The 26,988-nt window shown below is 33.2% G+C and overlaps 1 protein-coding gene across 7 annotated transcripts in view; it reads right to left on the bottom strand.

Moving 5' to 3' along the window:
• The window catches only part of LOC127066163 (putative uncharacterized protein DDB_G0277255), a 295,758-nt gene that overhangs the window by 95,106 nt on the left and 173,664 nt on the right, over window positions 1-26,988 (bottom strand). For all 7 annotated transcript variants that reach the window (XM_050999553.1, XM_050999560.1, XM_050999558.1 and 4 more), the window contains one exon: window positions 8,639-8,786. The gene's annotated coding sequence lies outside the window, so the exon portion shown is untranslated. The remainder of the gene's footprint in view (window positions 1-8,638; window positions 8,787-26,988) is intronic.

Genomic DNA, 26,988 nt, shown 5'->3' with positions numbered 1-26,988 from the left:
GAACGAATGAACGAACGGAACGAACGGAACGAACGTAGCACCCGTTATAAATAGCACCGTGCAATATCGCTTTTGTCGTCGAGGCAGACGTGCGCATTGCAAAAATGAAGATTGCTTCCGACTCTATTCATTGCCTTCGTGATGCACCGGAAGTTGCCCGAGTTTTTTCGTTCCATTGTACGTGAAACTGGTACAATATAGAGATCGTACATATGTGTGTGTGTGTATGTGCGCGCGGGTATGTGTATGTATATATATATATATATATTTATATTTATATATATCTAGATACATATATGTATATATACATATATACTTTGTGTGTGTGTGTGTGTGTGTCTATATATAATATATAATATATATATATGTATGTATGTATGTATACAAATACATAGCAAAACATATATTCGCGTATACATATTTACGATCCATTCTTTCTATTTATTTTGTCTCTTTCTTTCTCTCTGTTTCTATTAGTCCGTCTCTCTCTCTCTTTCTCTCTTTTTCTATATATATATTCCTCTCTCACGTTTTTTTGTCTTTCTTTATCTTTCTCTCGCAAAATGCAAAAGCCAGTATCATTCTTCTACACTTTTAATGTTAATACGTATTTCATTTTGATCGTGACACCGCTTAAGAAAAGTTAAACTCGAGACGAGAAGTTAGTTCTTTCTGTATGTGTGTGCGTGTAAATTTTATGTGTAGGTATATTACATAGACAAACGTCACATACGAGAACGCTTTAGATATTTAAATTCGCAGAAGTAGAGAGCTACTGGAAAAACGAATTTTTTATTCGCAGTTTAACATCAGTACGTTATACTACTACTACTACCACTACCACTACCACTACTACTACTATTACTACTGCTAGTACTACTGCTGCTGTTGCTGCTGCTACTATTACTACGCAGTAATACTTTTAGAAGAGAAAGAGCGAGAGAGACCGAAAGACAGATAGAGAGAGAGAAAGTAGTAGATACTTTTTTATATTCATTTTATAGAAATAAAAATTGTTAAATTTCCTTTGGTTTTAAACTTATTACTTTCTGTTGTATCATAGTTCCTAATACATTTAACTAGAGAAAGAGAATTATATTAGACAGACGCACGAAGAGAAATTGTTTGAAATTTCTGACGAGTCTAGTGTAACGTACAAACTATAAGAAAAATATATTGTTCGAAAATGAAGTATTAAGAAATAATAAGCATTGGTTAGGTGTAATTTTTCGATGATAAAAATATTAGGGTCGGAGTTAGAAATTCAAAGAATAGAAATGAAATATGCTCGAAATAATGTGGAAAGTAAGTAAATGGGTAAAATGGGAGGGAACGTGGGGGAAAATGGATGCAGAAATTAAAAAGAAAGAGAGAGAGAGAGAGAGAGAAAAGAGGGCAATTCTACGTGACGGAGAAAAGGGTACAAAGGGTTGGTTGTACCTTACTTAAAAGGGGAAAACGTTATCGAGGTAATACGGTTGGATAGAGGAAAGAAAAGAAAGGAAAGAAGGGAAAGGGAAAGGGAAAGGGAACGAAAGGAGTGTTACATTAACGGTACTTTGGCGCGAGCGTGTAATAGCTGATAGTAATATCAGCAACAGGTCGGTGTCTGGCCGACGAAAAGCAGCACGATCGTGAGACCTTCGAAATAATCCGATATAAGTTTTCTTTTAACAATATTAATGCATTCGTTTTGTTGAAGAGTGAAACCTGATAAATTATAAGAAAACGTATTACGATGTTCGTGTAAAAAAGTGGGAAAAAAAGTTATTGTATATGAAATGATTAGCGTCGATAATAATCTCTTTGATAAATTCTGATAAGGTCGATCTGTCTATAAAAAAAAAAAAAAAGAAAAAGAAATTAGAATGTTAGGAATAGTTATTTATAATTAATCGATTAGTTTCGATGTTGATGAGAAAAAAAAAGTAAGGAATAAAATTGTAAATAAAAAATTTGCGATTGTTAAAGAAGGGACATTAGTAAGAAAGGATAAGAAAATGAGAAAAAAAGAGAAAGATAGATAGACAAGAAGAGAGAGAAAGAGAGAGAGAGAGAGAGAGAGAAAATGAAAGGAAAGAAGACTCGTAATATAAAATTTTCTAAGGTAACGATAGATCGTAAACGATAGTTCGATAAGCAGAGTTATTTTCTCTCTCTCTCTCTCTTCTTTTTTTTCTTTAAGGAGTAACTTTCGCATTGGGAAAGCAGCCAAAGTGGAATAGAAAGACGAAAGTAAAAGATAAAAAAAATAAATAAATAAAAAGCAGAAGAAGCGGAGGAAGAAGGACTCTTTTGGAAACAAAAAGTGCATAAGGAATGACGTTACGAGTCGTACGATTGGCATAGTATTTCGCCTAAGTTGTTTCTCGTTGTGTCGTTGCAATACTCAGTGTCTTTCTCGTCATTGCATCTTAGATTGTTTTGAAATCACATTACGTAGTAGTAGTAGTAGTAGTAGTAGTAGTAGTAGTAGTAGTAGTAGTAGTAGTAGTAGTAGTAGTAGTAGTAGTAGTAGTAGTAGTAGCAGTAGTAAATGCATTTCGAAAATCGGAAACCGGACGAGAGAATGCACGAGACTTTTTCTTTTATATGCATCGTTGCTACTTACTTGCAAAAATTGTTTGCATTTGAAAATTCGTTTTTCTTTTCATAGTTTTTCTTTCTCTCTTTCTCTTTTTCTTTCTATTTTAAAAAAGTAACAAATGTTCTCGTATTTAATGAACACGATATTCAATAACTCGTAAGAACGTTAACAGGACACTTTATGTATGCACGAATTTTAATTTTGGAAAGACTTCATTTTGAAAATCTCTGTCTTTCTATATCTATCTCTATTTCTATTTCTATTTCTATTTCTATTTCCCTCTTTTCGTTCTCACCGATATCGAAGAAAGTTGACATTTGGTTAAATTCGATTGCATCTTTTCCTTGGCATCGAAATCGTTTAAATCATTCTCATTCAGATCGGCAATGTATTGGATGAATCTAAAGGATTCAACGTTACTTCAGTCGTAATCGATAAACTTAAATCGATCTAAGTTAAAATTTAAACGTATTGCTTTCGAGCTGAAAGTCGAAATTGAGGATCGAATGATAGTAGTAGTAGTAATAGTAGTAGTAGTAGTAGTAGTATAGTAATAGTAGGAATAGTAGTAATAGTAGTAGGTAACGTAGCATCGATGATACAGTTTTTCGATGTGTCGATAAAGCATCGTTTATATCTTGAAATAGTAATAGAGATAGAAATAGAAATAGAAAGAAAGAGAGAGAAAGAGAGAGACAGAGAGAGAGAAGGAAGAAATAGTTTACAAAACAAAAAAGAAAAGAAAAAAGAAAAAACCGACGTGGAAGAAGGATATATCGATAGAAAAACTTCTTTTATATCGTCGAGAAATCTTCAACTTTCTTCTTTCCCTCCATCTCATGGATTCGTTTCTCTGACGAGTTTATGGTTGTCATCTTACGACTTGTCATCAAAAAATATGGTATAACCGTGATGTTATGACGAAAGTTCCTGCCTCCTTTGAACGGTTCGAACGGTTCACTCGAACTATACTTCTATATTCGTTGATAAGAGAAAGTAGTTTTCATCCCTTCCGATATACACGAGAACATTTTACTCTATACTACTACCACTACTACTATTCACTAGTAATGGTACCACTACTACTAATACCGCTACTGCTATCACTGTACAGAGAGCTTTTACACTCACACCGATCGGACGAAAAGGTAAACTTTTTCTTCTTTTTCTTCTTTCTTTTTTTTTTCTCTTCTTCTTCTTCTTCGTCTTCTTCTTCGACGTGGAGAACGCCAATTTCATCGCGAACCGTCGACGGAAAAACTTTTACACTCCTCTCTTACCTACCCTTTCCTTTCTCTCTCTCTCTCTCTCTCTCTCTCTTTCTCTGGTCCTCTTCTCTCTTTCTCTCTCTCTCTCTCTCTCGTTCGCTCTCTATTTTACTCTTCTAGCTTATATTACACTTATTTCTTTTTCCTTTTTCACGCCGGTCGACGTTTGATCTCATTTCGATCATGCCTTCTTTATACACTATAGTAGCTTTTACTCTTTTTCGTTACTTCCTAGGAAAATTCGTTTCTATACACTCGTGTAAATATATATGCATATATACGTAAGTACATATATAGGTATATATATGTACACACACACACATATATATATAATGTACCTGTATATGTACGTATGTCATATGACCAGGTAGCTATTCGTCTACCGTCTATCTCGTTTTCCAAAGTAACTACACGTGCACACGTAGTAACCTACTGATAGTTAATTACAGAGTGAAAGATCACCCTGGGAAATCAACGAACGTATTTCTTTCCTTTTCTCTCGTTGATGACGAACATGTCAATACATTGACCGTTCTTTTGATAATAATAATTACTAGCTCTTTCCATCTATCTATCTATCTATCTATCTATCTATTTGTTTGTCTGTCTCTATCTTTGTAATGGCTGAGATACCGCAAACGTAAATTTTCTTTTTTACTTTGACAATTAACACTAATCTTCTCTCTCTCTCTTTCTCTCTCTCTCTCTCAGTCTCTCTCTTTTTTTACGTTTTCGAGCACGAACTTTCTTTCGTTTATTTTGTTTCTTTTTTGGTTGGTCGTGAGTGAAGAAGGGGCTGGTAGTCTTTTTTCTTTCGTTTTTTTTTGTTTTTCTTCATTCAAAGCTACCAACAGAAGCAGGAGAAGTTCTCTAGGAAAACCAACCGAGAAGGGAAAGGCTCGTTGTAATTTCCGGCTAACGATGTGTTCCCCGTTGCTATCGTCCTCTCCCAAAGAGGAAGATTTCCTCTGCTACGAAATGCAAAGAGAGAGAGAGAGAGAGAGAAAAGAAATGCAATTTCGTACGAGTGTCTCTTGGAATGACAAGCATTGGTCTCTGCACTTAATCTAGATTAATTTAATAAAATATGAAGAAATAAAACACAGAGAAAGAGAGAGAAAGAGACAGACAGAGAGAGAGAGAGAGAGAGAGAGAGAGAGAGAGAGAATAACAAAAGAGATAAATAACAAATACATTTGATATCTTTGAATATTCTTTTTCTCTCTCCTTCTTCTTTTTCTTCCTTTTCTTTAGTTTAAATTACGAAAATATTCTCTCTTCGAACGACCGGTAATTAGACGACCATCTTTCAAAGAGTAACATTCATTCGCGTGTCGCTCGTTAAATTGCAATTGATTAAATTTGCAAATCGTCGTGCGAATCATCGAGATAACTAAGAAAGATAAATAACAAATATATATTTCATAGTTGAAAAGATATTTTTTTCTTTTCCTTTCTCTTCCTTCATATCGAAAAAAAAGAATTCTTTTTTTAAACGATCCGTAATCCGTAATTGGAATCTCTTTGAAAAGGGAATCGTTCTCGTGGGATTCACTCGTTTAAATCGAAATTAATTAAATAAGTCGTAGCGAAGGTGAGATGACTTAGAGAAATTAGAAATGAATATTTTTCATACCGGAGGATATATTTTTTTTGTATTTCATTTTTTCAGGTTACGAAAAAAAAGAAAGTTCCCCTTAGCAACTCCGACTCGTAACGTAATTAATAACTTTCTCGATTCTTTTTTTTTTCCTTTTTTTTCTTTTTTATTTTTTTTTTTTTTTCTTTCCTTCTCGAAAGGGAAACATTCGCTCGGCAAATGGCTCCGCTCGTATTAAATTGCAATTAATTAAAGGGAAATCGTCGTCGTCGGGTTAGGATCGAAACGATTTAATCGCGAATATCTTAAGCAGTTTAATTCAGTTAACGAGATTTAGCGTTATTGGGATAATTACGGGGGTTGCCGGTTGCACGGGAGGAGAAATTCTCTCGTAAAATAACTGAAATCCGAGCTCTTACAGAACGAACGCGAGAAACTCATAGCTATTTTCATGTTCTCCTAGAGAATATAAAGTTTGTTTAGCTTTACTCGGCACCCCGGTTCTTGTCCGTGAGCTGAAACTCTTTTTTGAGAAGAGTAACATTTTCCAGTTGGCCAAAAAAAAAAGAGAGAGAGAGAGAGAAATTAGAAGGTCAATCAAGGTTATGAGAAAATTAATTTAAATATTACAATTATCCTTGTGTTAAAAATTCGAGTCTAACAAAAAAAGAAAGAAAGAAAAGAAAAGGAAAAAGAGATCGTATCCTTTCTTTTTATTTTTCTCTCTTCGTAAAGAACTATAAGAATTTCTAATTAGGCTTAACAATTTTACAAAATTTTGCAAATGGGAATAGAGAAAGTTGACCTACAAAGAAGGATAAAAGAGAATTCTCTCTTGAAAAAGATTGACTATTAAAAAAAAAAAAAAAGGAAAACAATATAAACTAAGAATTAGTGTTATCGATTAGGAACAAAACTTTTGATCCAACCTGTGGATATAGAAGGAAGAAAAAAAAAGAAAAGGAGAAAGGAGAAAAGAAAAAAAAAGAATAAAATGAAAAAGGGAAATCATCTCAATCGTCTTCTCTATTTCATTTCTAAAAAGCTTTGAAAATCTAATATCGTCTTTCGGATCGAACGTTTAATACCAATGAAATATCCTTTCTCATCGAAGACCTCGAAATCTGAACACAAAATAATGATCCCTTCTAAGAGCATTCTGGCGGAAATTAAAGGGCGTTCCACGACGTTGGCTCGAGAAACGAGACGAAGGAGACAGAAATAGAGAGAGAAAGAGAGACAGAGAATAACCTGTAAGTAGAGAGGTAGAGAGACAGCACAGAAAGAGCTACACACACACACACACACACATTTGTAGAGAGAGAAAGAGAGAAAGAGATAGAAAAGGATGGCAAGGTTTTGAGCTTTTCAGCAAACACACCACTTGCTGCCTTCGGGCTAGACAATCACCGTTCTTCATATCCAGATATATATCTAGTAGTAAGTACTTGCTCTACTCGTTCCAAATCCATTGGTGATTATTTAAAAAAAATTCTTCTTCCCTTTTTTTCTCTCTCTCTTTTTCCTATTTCCTCTCGTTTCTCTCGATCTTTTTAAATACTTAACTCCCATAAAAAATCTTGTCAATATCGACGATCAATCAATCAATTCACTTCATCAGCTTAATTTTTGTAAAGATTTTAAAGAAAGAGAAAGTTTTGGGGGAAGAGAATATGAAAAAAAAAAAGAAAAAAATAGGAAAGTAATCGAAAGGCTTATTAACGAAAAACAAGATGCGAATTGATTTTGTGTACAAAAAAAAAAAAAACATTACATACGCAACGAGCATGTACGTAACATTAATAGATATTTAATTTCGACTAGTAATTATTGACTCGGCATTTTTCAACATTCGATCGATATCAATAAAAAAAAAAAAAAAAGAAATTCAATATCTAATAATGATATAAATTATTCGTTTGATACACTTAATCAAAAAACATTCCTACGTATTGACAATTTATTCTACGAAATAATTCACCATCGATTAATGAAAATACCGATCGAATGAAAAACGAAACGAAATTACCGATAATCTTAATCAATACCCTTATCCAATATCAACGATATATTTATCTCGTTTGTATATCTAATTGGAAAAGTACTTTTTCATTTCTATTACAAATTAGCTATTTGTCGAAATGAATTTTATCCGTTGAATTCATTCGTTGGATTTTTTTTTTTCTTTTTATTTATTTTCCATTTCTCCTTTCGAATGGTAGTAGTTGGTCGTTCGTTTAATCCGTCTTAGCTTTGAATCTTTCTATTCTCTCTCTTTCTCTCTCTCTCTCTCACTTCTTCTTCCTCTTCTCTTGCTTCATCTTTTTCTATCAGTCTTAGTGAACACGATCGCCATTGCGCCAGGTGAATCATGCTCCATAAGAACGTTTAATCCCTCGAGAAGATTGGAAAAATTCAGAGCCGAACGGAATCCAAGTTGGATCTGCGTCTCTCTCTCTCTCTCTCTTTCTAAATTTGTCTCATTCTGTCTCACCGTCTCTACTTTCTCTCCATCTATCTATCTATCTATCTATCTATCTATCTATCTATCTATCTATCTATCTGTCTATCTATCTATCTATATATCTATCTATCTATCTCACTTTCTCATTTTCCATCTATCCCGTCCTTTTGCTTCAGTTTCTAGAACTCTAGGGACTACTTCGACGAATCTGGACACCAAGTCCAAGGATTTTAAAGGTGACGAGTTCAGGATTAATCCTCAATCCAAACTGATTCTCGTCGATATTCTCTCACCATGTTCTCATAATTAATCGTGCTGTTCTCTTTCTTTCTTTCTTTCTTTTTTCTTTTTTTAATCGATTATTTTACACAGCATCTTCGATATCGGAATGTCCTCTTTTGTTTTTTTTTTTTGCAACGAATTCAAATTACTTGTAGTAATTTTTTTAGAAGTAACGATTCATCACGTTGCGATCGCGTTAATATTTTGATCTATGCAATACACAGAGTGGGATATCAAAATTTCCTAGACGAGTTTAAAAATTGATTATTAATTTTCTGGTATATTTAAGATATATTTTTTTCTTTGTTTTTTCTTTTCATCGTCGTAAAATTACGAAAACCGTAGTACTTTTGTATCGTTCAGGAAAATATTTACCCAACTCTGTATTATGAATAAAAAAATAAAAAAAAAATGAAAAAGCTCTTTTTCTCGTTTACCTTAACACCATCCGACTCGTCGTAGACAATCCAGAAAGGATTCGTCACATTCTTTCGTCGATCTATTAAATCGCGTTCGTGGCGACTCACGTCGCGCGTGGCCTCGTCGCTCGTACAATTTTTCTTTTAACACGAGAGTATCATCGATCTGAAAATGGAGGAATAAGAGCGTACAGATATACATATGAAAAAATAATATAAGTAGATCTATACTAGGATTAAAACTAACGATTATATTACTTCGTTCGACAAAGTCGACTTTCATAATAGTTTGAAATAATTTAAAACATAATTGAATTAGATATTATGGAAGGATATAAATATAACGTATAATCGAAATAAACAATTTCAATTTGTTCGCCGATACGACGAAGGTTTAATTAAAAATCCGTATCATATTTTATTAGAATAAACAAATACAAAAATTCGAGTTACGAGATCTGGAAGAAATCAATTATTTCTCATTATATATTTTTAGAGATTACTTAGACTAATTCATTCTTTATTCCTTTCTAAAGTCTAACTAGAAGCTTAGAAAGTAAATTGGTCGATGAAGTCACGTTGAAGAACGAAACGAAATATTCGAATCTCCCTTTGATTCTCGCAACAGCGAATGGAGAAGAAAAAAAAGTAAATTTTAAAAAATGGTTTTCGCTGCGGAAACCTATTAACAAAAGAAAAAACAAACAAACAAAAAAAAAAGAAAACGAAAAGAAAAAAGAAAGAGAGAGAAAAAAGAAATGTTAAAAAAGAAGGAAAGAAAAGAAAGAACAAAAAAAAAAGAATATCAATCCGAATCGTAAAGAACGATAGGAAGGAGTAAGAGTGATTAATACATGGCGATCGAACGTGGAAACGTTTTCAAGATTTATCAAGCGATCGATCGATCGATCGATCGTTCGGTCGATCGATCAGGAATGAAAGCGACATCACGAACTCGTCAATTGGAGGACAAGTACAATTACTGATTAGGATTATCCCAAATTAATTGAGTTAACCGGTGATGTTATCGACATCGCTGTAGTAGTTACAACGTGGTACAACCGCTTTCATGTCCAGCCACAATAGAAATGGGATGGTCCGGAAAACGAGTAACTATATACACCTAACATATATATATACACGCACATATGTACATATATATATATATATGTATATATATACACGAGTACGTGAGAGGGAGAGAGAGAGAGAGAGAAATAGAAAAAGAGAGAAATCCAATACGTACATCGAAGCACTCACTCGTGTGTTGCTTTCTATCCAGGAATATAAACCGATCGAAGATCGGTACAACGCCATTATTACTCCCACGATAATTCAGTTTGCCTCGGTGTATTTCGCTTACACGAGTATTCGATGTGTCTACAGGTACTATATACCTACGTACGTTAATACGTACGTACGTATTTCCGTATATATGTATGTATATGTGTATAGGTAAGTACATATATGTCGAAGAGCCAACGGTGGGCCCACAATGCGGTAGCAATTTTCCTGTAATTACATCGGCCAAGATCAGAGTTCCCTTCATTACTGATGCCAAGCACGCCTAGTGGAGCTAGTATGGACCCTTCACCCTTTACCCTTCACCTCTTGCCACATACCCCCCTCCTCTCTCTCTCTCTCTCTCTCTATCTCTCTTTTGCTCTCGCTCCTTTCCAATAGAGTAACGTTTACACTATCGATAGGAAACTTTTCTCTCTCTCTCTCTCTCTCTCTTTTTATACTAGATCCTTTCGTTTCTACGAAAATGATCCTATCCTAGAATACTATATCGATAGTCTCTACTTTCTTATTGGTCTTCTCCTTTTTTCTCTTCTCTTCTCTTTTTCTTTCTTTCCTTCTTTCTTCTTGGATATCTCTCTCTTTCTCTCTTTTTTAATTTTTTCTTATTCTCTTTCTTTCTTTTCTTCTTCTTCTTCTGGTTCTTCTTCTTGCATCTTTCTCTCTCTTCTTTTCTTCTTTCTCTTTTTATTTATTCCCTTCTTTTCTTTTTCTTCTCTCTCTCTCTCTCTTTCTTTCTTTCTTTCTTTCTCTTTCTTTCTCTCTAATGGAATTGCTGCTGCGCACGTACGTGCTTGCTTTGAACTCGCCCGCGTATCGAAGTACATTGGTGTTTTGTGTAATGGAACCGATCGAGCTTTCGCGAACTTGAGACTTCTCTCTTTCTCTCTCTCTCTCTCTCTCTCTCTCTATGTCCTTCATACACTGACAGATACATACACTGTTAGCCAGTTGCGTTTATCAAAGAATAAAATTTCTACGTTAGAAATAGTATTTGGTTCGGAAACGACGTTACGAACGGTAGAACCAACGAACCGTAAAGTCAGTTCGGTCGGTCAAAAGTTCGTCGGTTTTTGAAAATCGAAATATCAATTATTCCCTTTTCTTTTCTTATTTTTTCTTTTTTGTTTTCTTCTTTTTTCGTTTTAAACTCGAAAACTTTCAAGTTGATTATTTCTTTTTTGTATTATTGAAATCATAAAACATAGAAGCTTAATAGAAAAAAACGAGAAGAAAAAGAAAAGTATCTAGAAAAGAAATAATTGGATTTTTAAAATCACTTTAGAAATGTTCGATCATTCGGAATGAAACGATCGAGATTGCTTCGTTATCGTATCGATATCGACAAGAAGAGTTACCAGACGAAAACATTTTGGTAAAGATAAAAAATATGTTGTTGCATCGAGACGGTGGAAAGTCTCTTTGTAAATAATATTCTTGGTTAATTCTCGCGGGTCTACGTGCTCGGAAACGGTCTACTCGCATTACCGGATTTAGAAGAGGTCGGAGTTATAAATCCTTAGCTTCTAAGCTTTTTACCACTTTTATTTCCGCTGCTCTCTTCCCCGTTGAGCTTGGAACAAATATTTTAAGAAAAAGAATTCGCTCTGTGAAATTGACTCTCTTCTCTCTCTCTCTCTCTCTCTCTGTGAAGGTGAAAAAAAATTGTCTGTACTATGCATAAAAAAAGAAAAGAAAATTTTTTAAATGTATATACAGACAAAGGAGAGACAGAGAGAGAGAGAGAGAGAGAGAGAGAGAGAGAGAGAGAGAGAGAGAGAGAGAGAGAGAGAGAGAGAGAGAGAAGTCAATCAGATAGTTGTACTATGAAAAAAAAAGTTCATACGAAATAAAATGAAATGAAGTAAAATAAAATAATGTTTATTATTTGATCGTAACCTTATTATAATAATTTATTGATTAATCGTTTTGTCGTAGAATGAAAAGAAAATATAGTGAAATGAAATAAGATAAAATGAAATAAAATAAAATAAAAAGAATTGGACATATGGGTGAAGGTCTCTTTCGTTTGTTCTTTCTTTTTCTCGCATTTTTGCGTCATCCTTGAGAGAGAGAGAGAGAGAGAGAAAGAGAGAGACAGATAATGCAATGTACGAGCAACGTAGTAACTGTACGATGTATGTACCACGAACAAGCTGGACGAGGACGAATAGAAAGATCTGTGTGGAGGAGGACAAGAAGTAAATTTATCGCTCTCTACTCGCGAGCTGCCATAAAATTCGGTGCTACTGTCCAGGGTCTAATGAAAAAGCAACGAAATAGAGAAGGATAGAAAGAGAGAGAGAGAGAGAGAGAGAGAGAGAGAAGGAAGGGACTGGATGTGCAATGACGAAGGTGACCTTAGCAATCCGATAGAGTTCTAAACCTTACCACATACGAGAAATCAATTAACTATCTTTCTTCTGCTTTCGCTTCTTTCTATCTTCTACTCCAATTTCTTCATCCTATGTGTACATATTGTGTGTGTGTGTGTGTGTGTAGATATAAATATATATTTTTCTATTTGTAATAATAAAAATATTTGTTTTCTTTGTAATTCGAGCGAGAGGTCAAATTAAATAATTACAAAAGAGTGTAATAATATATAATATTGAAAGAGAGAGAAAAAGAGAGAGAGAGAGTGAGAGAGATAATAAGCGAAGTGTGTTTAATGAAATATTAATTTTACTTCTGTTGTTGTTTGTTCTTTTTCTTTTTCACGTTATTTAGATTCCATTAGAAATTGTAAGGCAGGCATATATTTTTCTATACGCGATAATAAAAATATATTTTCTTGTTTGTTTTAACTCCAGCGGAAAGTCAAATTAAATAATTATTGAAAGGTCCAACAATGTACACTGCAGAGAGAGAGAGAGAGAGAGAGAGAGAGAGAAAGAGAGAGAGAGAGAGAGAGAGAGAGAGAGAGAGATAACAAGTGAAGTGAAACGTACCTAATGAAGTATTAATTTTGTTATTATATAATTTATTATTTTTATATTATTCAAATTCAATTAAAATTGTAAGGCATGCATATATTTTTCTATTAATAGTAATAAATTTGTAGTATTTTAGTAATTTATAGTATTAATTTGTTTTTTTTTTGTTTTCTTTTAATTCGAGCGGGAAGTCAAATTAAATTATTACAGAAGAGTGTATATGGTATTGAGAGAGATAATAAGTGAAGTATTCCTAATGAAGTATTAATATTATCATTTCTCTTTCTTTCTTCTTTTTTTTCTTTTGGTCATTTAAATTCTATTAAAATTGTATCGGTTTAATTAATATTTCCTCTCTTTTTTCTACTTCTTCTTTTTTTTCTTTTATTTCCTTTTCTTTCCTCTTTTTTTATTTTTTCTTTCGATCGAAGTAGAGTATCCCTGAGCGACAGATCTCGCCGAAATAACGTAATATTCTGCATATATAACAAAAGATCGCAAAAATTAACTTGACGCGTCCAGTTTTTTGAAATGGATGCAAAATTAAAAAATAAATAAAATATAATTTTCACGAGGAGAGGAAAAAATGAGAGGTAACGCGAAGCGAGAGAGAGAGAGAGAGAGAGAGAGAGAGAGAGAGAGAGAGAGAGAGAGGGAGGAAGAGATAGATGGATAGATAGAAAGAGAGACAGAGAAAGGGTGTATTAATGCGTGTAATAACTTGCACATTGTATTCTCGTGGTGGTTTACGAGAGAGAAATAGAGATGAAGAAGAATGAAGCGAGAATGATAGAGAGAGAGAGAGAGAGAGAGTGAGAGAGACAGAACGACAGAGACATATATATATATATATATAGAGAGAGAGAGAGAGAGAGAGAGAGAGAAAGAGAGAGAGAGAGAGAGAGAGAAAGAGAGAGAAAGATGAAGCTCACAAGTTGGGTTGGATCGTAATCAGCCGTGCAAATTACGTGGCATTTTTACTTTGCCTCGGGGCTATAACGACGATGGAGATGCACGCGATGCTATGAAACTAAAACCACGAGTATGAAACGTTGTTTTCTTTCTCGCATTCTCTTATTCTCTCTCATACGTGAAAAAAACTTCGAACTCATCTCTTTCTATATATATTTCTATATATATTCTATATGTATGTATGTATATACGTACGTGTATATATGTATATAGATAATAATTAGGTGTAACTTCGATGCGGACAATTTCGTTTTCGTTTTCATTTATATATATGTGTGTGTGTGTGTGTGTGTGTGTGTGTGTGTGTGTGTATATATATTTCTCCTTTTTGTTGTCGCTCGTGACCATCAATTTGAAAATAGTAACTAGAAATGGAATACTATGATTATTATTTTTCATCTCTATCGAAGAGCACACAATTTTTTTTCTATCCTTTTTTGTCCTTTTCTGTCCTCTTTTTCTTTTTATATAAAATCGTCGTATGCATCGGAGCACGTTAGAACGATAACGAAATATTTTCTACTATTATCTATTTCTTTCTTCCATTCGTTTTTTTTTTCTTTACTACGGCACTGTTTGATTTAGAACACGTCGTAACTATGATAAAATAATTTTTGTTTCGTTTGATTAAAATAAATTTTGTATCTATAAATATATATATATATATATATATATATATATATATATATTGTTTTAATAATTATTCGATTCACGTGTACGATATTCGCAAAATTTCAAGAAGCAAAGCCACCAACCGATAATATTATTTCTTGCTATACATACCTATCTTTTACTATATATATACATTTACGTGCAAGATAGAGAGAAAAAGATATACATAATATACATATATACTTTTGATTACATACACGTTTACATACATATGTATAAGACGTAGCAAGAGAATGGACTTTACGTAATAAGGATTGAATTCGTAGTTACAAAAGCGAGCGTTTTCGCTGACTGCGCTTATCGCAGGAATCGGGTTGAATCGGCACGTTGGAGAAGGGAAAAAAAAAAGAAAAAAAAAAAAAAGGAAAAAGAAAAATGCATCGGGATTGCAACACGGGATAGTGCAGCTAGCTACTCCTCTCTATTTCGCTTGTTACTTTCCTTTTCGATTCTGAATTGAACATTATTGAAGCGTAGGACGTTTTGTTTTGAAAATTGTATAAATTGAAAAATATAGATGGATAAATCTTTCTGTTCTTTCTATCCTTCTTTTCCTATGCCCTAGATCTACGAAATTTTCTAACGTTATCAACGAAGATTCGAAGATCGATAAAAGATTAACATAAATCTCCAATGAAATTTTTCTTATCCGAGCGAGCATTGAGATTTCTAACGAAATTTTTATTATTGATACATTGAGATGAATCTATGATAACGATGTAGAAGAAAAAGAAGAAGAAAGAGAATGGAAAAGGATTATCATAAATTTCTAATGAAATTTTTATTATTGAAGTATTCGGATAAATCTATAATAACGAAGAAGACAAAGATAAAGACGAAGAAGAAGAAGAAAAAGAAAAAGAAAAAGAAAATAACATTCTCTCTCTCTCTCTCTCTCTCTCTCTCTCTCTCTCTCTCTATCTCTAGTAAGAGTAAAAGCTTTCTTTCTCTTGTAAAGGACTCTTGGGGAAAAGTTTAGTGCTATCGAAAAAGGTTCAGCGAAAGGACGAAGAAGAGAGAATCAAAGATCAAAGTAAGATATTCGACAGATTTCCAAGCATTATTTTCTCGAATGCTGAGAGTGATTTCTCTCTCTCTCTCTCTCTCTCTCTCTCTCTCTCTCTTGCTTGCAAACGCTTCGAACCATTTAACCTCGAGACCATTTACCGCATCTGCAATTACTCTGAGAGCTTCGCGCCATGTCGGCCACGTTGAAAATCGTTGTTGTAGGACCCAACTGTAAAATCAGGAATCAAGCTTGAAGGAGCACGGTGAGAAAGAGAAAGAGAAAGAGAAAGAGAGAAAAAAAGAGAGGAAAAGAAAGAGAGCGAGAGAGAGAGAGAGAGAAAGAAAGATATGGTGGATAACGAACAGGAAGGATAGATGAGGGAGGAAGAGAAGGATTGACTGACAATGAACGAGTGGTTTTAGTCTTTGATGATCGTAAAGGTGATGAGAGAACGAAGCTAAAGAATTAGTGGTATTCGCGATGTGGTAGTGTTGGTATCTTTTCATAACCTAACTAAAGAAAATCGTTTGACGGTGGGGAAAATTAATGATCGAATCTTTTCGAAAGCGGCCATAGGTTATAGAACTGATTTAGTTCGGAGTAGAAGCTTTGACGTTAAAATCATAATAGGGAGAGAAAAAATATTATAGCCGACGTCGGAAAGCTCAAACGGAAATCCGTAATAATCGCTCGTAGAAGCTTTTAAATGTCAGTCGACCGCTTTTGTGTATTAACGGGAGAGAAAATAAAAGAGAGAGAGAAAAGAATTCTTTCTCTCCAAGGTAGACATCTTCCTGACCGTAATTACTGTCGAAACGATTTAACACACTCGCCAAGCATGGAAGGATAGTGCAAATATTATAGAGCTTTTCAAGCCAGTAATAATCGTAGTTTTGCGGTTAGGTATGATCAAAGAGTTCCTTCTTCTAACGAAATTTATTCCTCCTACTAATCATCGTTTGTTTCTCCTTCTCCTTCTCTACTTCTTATTCTTACTCTCTTTCACTTTCTATCTATCTCTCTCTCTCTCTCTCTCTCTCTCTCTCTCTCTCTCTTTCTCTCACACGTTTTATGCAAGTACCTTCTCTAAAGCCTCTAGTTTATTTTTCATTATAACCTCTTATCTTCTACAGGTAAGGTTTCTGCCTACGTAGGAGTCTATAAACAATTTCTAGCGAAACATTATTGTTTAACGCGATCTTATGAAGGAAATATTGTTTTAAGGGGTTATATATTATTTTAAATATTCTCCCTTCCATCTGCTCCCTCTCTTTCTCTTTTTCGCTTTTTAAGCGTGCTCGTACAGCAAAACTTTCTTAAGTCTAAAACGTATAACTACGATATTACGTCTCACTATTACATACATATTTCTCTCTCTCTCTCTCTCTCTCTCTCTTTCTCTGTTTCTCTCTATTTCTATTTTATCATGGACGAGTACACCAATTTTACGAACGTCGGAAACAATTTAACGAAGTTTAAAAATCTACAATATCAGAAGAGAGTAAACGTACGCGCGAGCAGAGTACTAGGCTAATCATTTAATCATCCTTTTTTTCTTTTTTTTTTTTTTTGAATTCTCGAAATAGTTCAGCCGGCTGCGACAAAATGAATTTCGTCATGTCATACTTTCTCGTTAGGTGGTTGGCCGTAAATAAAATGAAAATAAAAAGAGAATATGAAAAAAAAATAGATAAATAAAAAAAAAAGAGGAAAAAGAAATAATAAAAAATATGATAAAAATCTACGATATATTTTCAAACGTGAAAGGAGCACTCGCCTCTATGTACGTATAGATGGGTGTATGATCAACGTCAAAATAAATATTAAAAAAAAAAAAAAAAAAAAAAGAAGGAAAAAGAAATAAAAAAAATATAATCGTACGATTGGACGATCCAATCGTACACCTCGTATCGTCCGATTTTCGAAGGAATTATCGATTCGTATTTCCCACGTTTCCCCATAAAATTCTATGGGAACGTAAAGTGGTAACGGAAAGGGCTGAAAACGACTAAAACCAAATGCTTTTATCGTTTCAACCTGAGTAACACGTTCGTTTTAAGCTCGACGACTTTCGAGGAATAAAATTAACTTTATGTATATATCTATATGTGTGCATATATGTGCGTGTGCGTGTGTGTGTGTATATATATATATATATGATTGATCGAATCGAAAAATTTACAGTAAAATTTGTAACGTCATAAAAAGAGAAAGAAGAAGAAGGAAAAAAGAAGAAGAAGAAGAAGAAGTAACCTCGTCTTAATAAAAAAAATATAGTACTGTTATTTTACCATATACCATTCATTTTCAATTTCAAATATAATAAATATAACAATATAATATTATCCAATATGGATAAATAATATCTTCAAAGGGATATAAATTTAATATATTGTTATTCAATAAATATTTCCTAAAAAAATATAATGAAGAGATATTGGATAAATATTTATGGATAATAATAACAATAATACCAATAATGATTAAGAAAAAATTCGATTAACGTAGGATTAAATAATCCGTCTTTTTAGGATATCGTAATACACGATACGATCGATATGTAAATAAGTGTTAAATAGGAAAAAATATGCGTATAGGGAGAAGACCTTGCGTTCTGAGGAAAATAGAGAGAGAGAGAGAGAGAGAGAGAGAGAGAGAGAGAGAGAGAGAGAGGCGTTGTCGAGGATGGCGCTACGAGGAGAACGGCTCGTTTGGGTTAACCCAACGTGGATGAAGTTAGCGAGCTTTGCATAGTTCGAGCTTTGTTTCGTCGGTTGGCGAAGCGCCAATGAACGCCGCCGCGTGCCTGCCCTCGGCTAAGCAAGCAACCCCCAACCCCTTCAAACTCTTCCTCACCACCGTTCACCTCTCAACCAACCACCCCACCCACTACCCGTTTTCCACTACCTTTCTCCACCCCTTTCAACCGGTTCGCTCTGTACCTACAACCACTGCACCAACTTCGCGTCATTCGCAAGAGAGAGAGAGGAGAGAGGGAAAGGAACAGACAGAGAGACAAAGATATATATATATATAGAGAGAGAGAGAGAGAGAGAGAGAGAGAGACAGTATATAATATACTTACTACCATCCTTGTATCCTCTCGCTACGCTTTCTCTTCAAAAAAGACGAAAAAGCTTAGCGAGCTAAAGAAAGCTCGAGCTTCAATGAGAATGTCTTTCTTTACCGTCGCTTTCCACTCCATGCCTTTTCTTACTCGACTTCGTGCGACAAACCTACTACTGTTACTGCTACTACTTCTATATTACTATTATTATTATTACTAGTATTTATTATTACTTTATTATCTATTACTAACTTTTACATTCGACCCCTACTATACGATTTTTCATTTCAACTATCGCATACTTTTCTTTCTATTCGTTATATTTCATAACTCGATATGTATATAAATATATATAGGGAAATGATCTAAACGATCGATCACGTCGATCGAAATATTTTTTAGTATATCGATTATTTGTTCGACAGATAAAATCAAAATTTTGACGAGCGTACGATTCATACCATGTAGATATTAATTAATTAGTTGTCTATTTTTTTTTTTCTTTTCATTTTCCTTTTTTTTATGCAAATTTTTCATTCTACATTAATTAAAAATTCTGAACTTAATACGAATCGGAAGAGATAAATAATGCCAAATTTCTACGTATCTATATGCCATGTATTAATTAATTAGATTTTTTATTTGTTATGCAAATGTCTTTTCTCGTTTATATATTAATTTCCGATTTAGAATTTAAATACAGATCAGAATAGATAACGTCAAATTTTCGACGGGTGCTACGTATTAATTAATTAGACGTTTTATTTGTTATGCAAATTTCTTTTCGTTCTATATTTATTCACAATTTAGTAATTAACGCGAGTTAAAAAAGATAATGTCAAATTTTGACGGGCGTTATTATTAATTAATTAAATATTTTATTTGTTTCTTTAAATATGACGTATATTAATTTTTATGGGAAATAGATAGAAGTCAGAGATGAGTTTCATTTGACGATATTATGAATTCATTAATCGATATATACACCTATATATATTTTTCTTTTTATCTCTTTTAAATCCGGAAACTTTAAGAAACGTCGAAGAAACTAGTGAAACCATATTACTCCTTCCATTCTCTCGTTCCTATTTACCGAGGTTAAGCCTGTCTCGTGATACTCCATTTCTCTCTCTCTCTCTCTCTCTCTCTCTCTGTCTCTCTTTCTTGGGTAAAACTTTTAATTGGCTCTTTCGATTTCGCTCGTTTGCGCCTGCTGCGTCACAGTTGTTCGCCAGAGCTTTGTTACTTACTATTGAATTTGCTCGTTACCGATTATCATGAAAACTAATCAATGAGAGAAAGACAAGAACAAACGTTACTAACACTACCACCATCACCACCATAAAGTTTCACTTTTCTTTTTTTTTTTTTTTCGATATAAATACAATTAAATGTAACAGTCACGCCTTTTATTTCTTATCTTTTCCGAAATAAATTCTCTCTCTTTTGTAACAGAAGATAAGTTGTTCACCATAAAGAGACAGAAACAGAAACAGAGAAAGAGAGAGAGAGAGAGAGAGAGAGAGAGAGAAATAGAAAAAAAAAACAGAGAAGAAGAATCGTAAAAGATATTGCGTTTTATACTCTAAAGACCAAGCTGACGGTGTAATCCTCGAAGTTCCAAGGGTTCCCTTGTTTCTGGTTTATTTCCTCGTACTTCAGGTAAAATCGTTTCTTCTTAGTATGAATGTTGAAACGAATGGTCAAGAGTCTCATCTAAGATATATATTTTACAAAGGAAAATATTTCATCTAAAGTAACGAGTTATAAACATTTCATTGCAAACAACGAACTTATTATCTCCATCTTACGATTCATTTTTTTAATGTCAATTTATTAAAAGAAATTATTCCTTCGAATATTTCTCGAATTTTAATCTACTACTACTCCTAATAATAATAATAATAATAATAAAAAAAAATAGTACATCGTTGATAGAGAAATAAATAGAACGTAGTGGTAAAGTCGACACAAATTCTTTTTCTTTTTATGATAGTAATCAGATGCAAAAAAAAAAAAAGAGAAAAAAGAAAATGAAAGAGAAGAAGAAAACAAAAAAGAAGAAAAAGATTTTAGAACGTACACCCCACCCCTCATGAAATTAATATAGCCGTTAGAAAATTGCTATCACGTACTTGAGACTTTCTCGATATGGCTTTACCTAGCGTGTAATACTTGCTTAGAAAACGTATGCAAACGAGCGACTATATCTATCCACTGTGAACGTTATGCTAAGCAGGTGCTACACGGTTTGATATAAAATTTTATTTTTTCGCGGTTATATACGGAAAAACTTATCCGGTTTTATGGGAATAAAGAATCGAAGAAACGACGTTCCTCGATACGTCCATATCGATATTACTCGATTCCCTTTTACCCAACTTTTCGATCCTTTAAAATGACTCGACGAATTGTCTTTCTTTCTTCCCATAAAATTTCATACCTTATAGATCGATATAACTCGATCGAATAAATAAATAAATATATACATATATATATATATATATGTACTTGAGAATTCTTTCTCGTATCGTTTCGAACTATTACAATAATATTTTCTAAACGTTTGGAGCTTTTATGAATTGAATCTTTTCCTTCAACAGAAACAATAGATCTTACTTCGTTATTGTCCTTCGCTACGTAAAGAGAGAAAGAGAGAGAGAGAGAGAGATTTCTAATTTAGATTTCGAAAGCCTAAGCAGGAAATTCCCCAAGAGAGAACTACGAGCTACTACGTTTTGTGCAATTCGTGATTTCTCGGTTCGACGCCAAGTTCCTCGTTAGAAAGTCTCTAACGTTGTACTATAGAGTCGCGCATGCAGATATATACCTACGTACACACACACATATATACATACATACATATACACATACATACATAGACATATATAATCTTTTGTCGAACTATCCAAGATCTTGCAGTACTTTATACAACCGTATAAAGAGCTAACTTATGCTCGTTATCAAAACGAGAAGAGTTTTCCTCTTAACAACCATGTCCTAAGGGAAGAACGAAGGACGTGTCAGAAAATTACATTAGTAATTTTATCTTTTTTCTTTTCTTTCTTTTTTTTTCTTTCTTCTTTCAATTTCATCAATCGCACGAAATTCAACACGACTTACGAGACTTACTTCGATTTAAACGAGAAAAGAAAAAAAAAGAAAAGGAAGAAGAGACGAATTAGAAAAGAAATTTTCTATTAATTCCTACGACGTATTTCTATCGAACGGTACGATGATCGATCGATACAAGTCGTTTATCGATTAATTTATTATACTTTAAAAGTTATTACGACGAGTTCGTCGTTAACGCCTCGCACGCCATTTTTACGGCTCTACACGTATATGACCGATCGATATCGTCAACGCTAGCTTCAAATCAAATTATTATAAACATCGCGATTTATGATATCGTTTAAATTTCCTTCGTCGTAAACGTATGTTAGTACAATATATATATATGTATAAATGTATGCATGGATGTACGTATATACATATGTATTTTGATATAGCTAAGATCGAAAATAAGACGTCAATGGATTCTCTCGATCGTTTTTATTCCGTCTCGCCGTAGTAAATAAGAAACGGTGCTTAACGGAAGATTTCGGATAAGAGAACGAGGGGAGAGAGAGAGAGAGAGAGAGAAGAGAGAAAGCAAAGAAAGAGAGAAAGAAAGCAAGAAAAAACACTCTCCGCCGAACTTTTCTGGCACGAGAAGAAAAAGGTTGGACTCGTAAGAAACCATACGATACGCGTTAGAGAAGGTACGACTTAGTAGCGATTACAAAGCGTGCCAAGTTGGAAACGTTTCTCTTCGCTCGCTACATCTTGAGAAGTCCTATGGAAATAACTAAAAATAAATAAAAATTAAGTAAATTTCGATCGGATAGAAAAGAAAAGAGAAGGAAACGAAAAGAAAGGGAAGAGAAAGTTTACTACTTTCTATCTTATCTCGATACTTACGTTTTAGTAAGTTTTAATTAAATTGGCTAACAACATCTCGTTTATCTATTTATCTATCTATCTATCTATCTATCTATCTATATATATATATTTTGTTTTTATTTATATTTTCTAGCAGATTTAATATTTTGCAAGAAATAGTAAGTTACCAATTTATTTGATTTTATTTATTAATTTATTTATTTTTTGCCTTTCCTTTATCCGTTCGTTTAACGTCTGTCCATCCGAAAGAAGGTTTTATCATAGCTTTACACGATAGCGTATCACGTAAATATAGCGGTAGGTAATCTAACGCAACAGTAAGATACACTACATCTTCCAAGGTAAGAGTCTTACATCAATGCCAAGCCTAGCTAACTTTTCCCATCCTTCGACGATAGTTTCACCCCTCGTACTACGATCTTTCACTCTTACGTCAGCGCACGCATTCCGCAGGATCCGAGATAAAAAGGTTCGTTCGATACAAATCGTATCTATCCAGAGACAAGCTCGTCCATTTGTTAACTTTTTACCATCGACGGTATTTTAACGTAAAAAGATCCTCTCTCTTTCTTGCATATCGATATCGATTTCTATATTGCCGATAAAGAATTATGAGATTGTTTTTTTTTTCTTTTTTTTATGAACGAAGATGCAATTTTTTTCTTTATTTTTTTATTTTTATTTCTCCTTTTATAGTTATCTACCAATTTGCTAATAGGTATATGTATTTTATATCGCTTTTGATATGATTTAGATCGCTGTGAATTTTTTCATGAAAATAATTTTTATTTTGTTTTATTTTATTTTTATTATCCTTTTTTTTTTGTTGGTATCATACCCGTAGAAAAATAGATCAAGAAAATTGTATAATATTGCAGGTTGTTCGAATAATGTGAACGTTCGTTAAATATTAGATTGAGAATATCTGATCGAAGGTAAGATTTCTAAATAGAGTTTGGTACAATTTGTCGGGGATATCCCCCCGAGATCGATGCAAATCAGGTTGTTTTACGAAAGCAACGAGCTGGGAATAACTACCACAACGTTAGCTTATTTAAATACGAGTTAATTTAGCGTGAGACGTTCTATCCTTTACAGTTTACACCATTCTCTCATTTCATTCTTTTTACCATTACTATTACCACCACTACTACTACTACTACTACTACTACTACTACTACTACTACTACTATTACTATTAATACTGTAACACTTTTACTACTGTTCTATTTATATACTTGCAACTATCATCGTATCCCACATCGCATTAGTGTACGAATTTTTTTTTTTTAATATAATTGTAACGTTAATGAAATTTATTCTTTCTTTGTAATTTTTTTTTTAATTTCTATTCTTTTTTTTTTTATTTTCGTTTTTATTCCTTCTTCTCCCGCAAGAAAAGTTTGGACGATGGCATCGCGTGCGCGTGCACTTTCCGAAACTTTCATGTTTCCAAAGTCTCGTACAAAAATAAGAAATAAATAAACGCACTCTCGAATTTTCTAAAGCGAAAAGATTTTCCATTTTGCCACTGTTCGCGAACGAAAAATATGTTATATTTTTCGATCAATTTTTTTTTCTCCCTTTTCCTCGCAACAAATGGTACTATTTAACGATGTTTCCCATTAAAATTCGAAACCTTCGATAAAACCTATCGATGCGACACGTATGACTACACGTTTTATAGTACAATCTTTGTATTGATTTTTTTTTCCCTATAGAAACGTCCATGGTATCACGTTACTTCACGCGCTACTGTTAAAAGCATTGAAGCTTTTTAAATTTATGTCTCTCGTATCGACGTATTTTAATTAAAAATGATAAAATGATGAAGGTAAATATAAATAATTCAAATGTACGTTTATATAAGTGTAGAGAAAAAAAAAAAGAGAGAAAGAGGGGTACCATAAGCGAAAAAGAATAGAATATTACTTCGATCTAATTCGACCAGAGGGAGAGAAAAAAAAAGAAAAAAAATTTTCAATTTGCATGTCGTACATTAAAAACGATTATTACATTAAATTATTTATACTTACAATATATATATATATATATATATATATATATATATATATACATATTACGTCCTACATATTCATTCTATTACGTCATCCATATTGTATACATATATTGTTTTTATTATAATTTTATTTTTATTTGTTATTTTTTTCTTTTGTTTGCAAACACATTACAGTTCTTTCGTATCCTTTAACGATACTCAAAAAGGTTCGCATCCGCGAAAATACATGATAGAAGAGATTTAAAGAGCGTTTTCGCTCCCCCATAGGGAGACTAATACTCCAACATTAATCTTACCTTGCGGCTTCCGAAATACCAGTTGGGTTTCATTAAAATCTAGATAGCGTAAAACCCTGGACGACGGTACCTCGTTTGTATTAATAAATGTTATAAATTATTACGTTCCTTTTCGGTTCTACGCCAATACTCACAGGCTTATCATCGACGAAGAAGAACAAGAGAGTGAGAGAGGGAGGGAGAGAGAGAGAGAGAGAGAGAGAGAGAGACCGAGTGTAACCTACTTCGCGTGTAAATATTCTTAACGTCGTATCTGTGTCAGGGTATAAATAATAAATGAAAATTTGACTGTATCACGTTGATAAATTATTATACCTATCGAATTTAATCGCGAGGAAACGAAAAAGCAACCCTCCTCAAAAAAAAAAAAAAGAAAAAAAAAAGAAAATACCTCACATTTTCTTTCTTACTAATTTCATTCAATCGGAATTAACGAAAAAAAAAAAAAAAGATAAAGAAAAAAAGAAGATTCGTAAATTCATTTTCATCGCGTTATTACCACTGATAAAAATTTCAACCGACGAGTGCAACGAAAGTGTGATAACAGAAATGATTAAAAAAGAATCACAAAGAAACAAAAACAACACTGAAGAAAGAAAGAAAAAAAAAAAAAGCGTGACACAATAATCAAAATTAAATTTAATTGAGCGACGTACATTTCATATACATACGTAAACTTTGTAGACGTTTTGCATGAAATTTCGCAACGAAAGGGAAAAGAGATACAGCGAGAGAGAGAGAGAGAGAGAGAGAGAGAGAGAGAGAGAGAGAGAGAGAGAGAAAGAGAAAGAAAAAGGGAAAGAGAAAGAGAGATAAGAGAGCAGTCGTTTACGGTGCTACTTTTGGAAAACTGACGCGTCCCGAAGCTTTTGTACCTTTAATAAAGCTTTTAAGATAAGCATTTTCCAAGCTCGAACAGCCGACTTTTCGTCCTTCTCGAGTCGTACTGTAATTTAAAAGCAGCCTTGCAGATAGAGACTTCGAGGAGTTTTAAGTAAACGCTAACCTTTCTCTTCTTCTTCCTCTCCCTCTTTTCCCCTACCACCAACTCTTTCACCTTCTCCTCTTCCTCCTCCTTCTCTTTCTCCTCTTATCCTTCGTTTCGATGTCCTAAAGAAGACTTGCATCAGAAACGCTCGAATAAAATTCGCTTCTTCTACGATATCTAAATCTTTTCTTTCGTTTTTTGTTTGTTTATTTACTTTATTTCTTTCTTTTTTTTATTGTTATTCCATCTCTCTTTCTCTCTATTCTAAAGAGTATCTCTTTCGAGTGAAACGAATGCCCTAATGTGAACAGCTGACGATGATTTTTTTCTATTTTTTTTTTTTTTAATTTGTTTAGATAAGTATAAAATCTCGCCGACGAAATGAAAAACGTTCCAACTTAAATTTTGATCACGTTTCTCTTTTTTTTTAAGCGCGGGAGAGATCGCTAGAAGCGTAATTTTTTTTTAGATCGGAACATACTACTCTCCCTTCATCATTAACATAATTATTTTCGTGATAATTATTTTCTTGATAAATATTGAACGAACGAAACAACGAATAGTGTCTATATCAATAAAAAAAATATCTCTGTACAGTTAGTGCCTTTACAGATACCTGATGACGCTACGATATAATGATAGAAATCAAATCAATTAATTGGCAGATACCTACTAATTAGTTTACCCTGCTTATTATATTATGTAATTAGCAATCGTTTATACACGATTGAACATTCGTTCGGCATTTAATCAGCGTCGACGAAACAAAACCAGTTCGGATAATTAAACTTTCAAATAAATCTGACCGAATTATTCGTGAATTTTCGGGATAGGAAAATACGGTTTATCGATTTTCTTCTTTTTTTTACGAAACGAGTTGTGGCTTTTTATTTTTATTTATTTTTTTTTTTGATAATGAAGCATCCACGATCTTACTACTAATCCTATCTTTTCTAATTACTTCATAACAAAATTTATATTCCATAGATACGTATATATATATAAATATTATTAAATAAAAATCGATTATAAAGAAAATTTATAACGGTGCCATTCGTTTTACATTAAATCGATCACTTACACAAATAAATAAATAAACAAAACATATAAAATATTACAAAAATTTATTACAGAAAAAAAAAAATATATATATATATACAT

This window comes from Vespula vulgaris, chromosome 9 (assembly GCF_905475345.1).
Source record: "Vespula vulgaris chromosome 9, iyVesVulg1.1, whole genome shotgun sequence".
Lineage (NCBI taxonomy): Eukaryota > Metazoa > Arthropoda > Insecta > Hymenoptera > Vespidae > Vespula > Vespula vulgaris.
The sequence above is the reverse complement of the archived record's forward strand: the minus strand, read 5'-3'. Positions and strand labels throughout refer to the sequence as shown.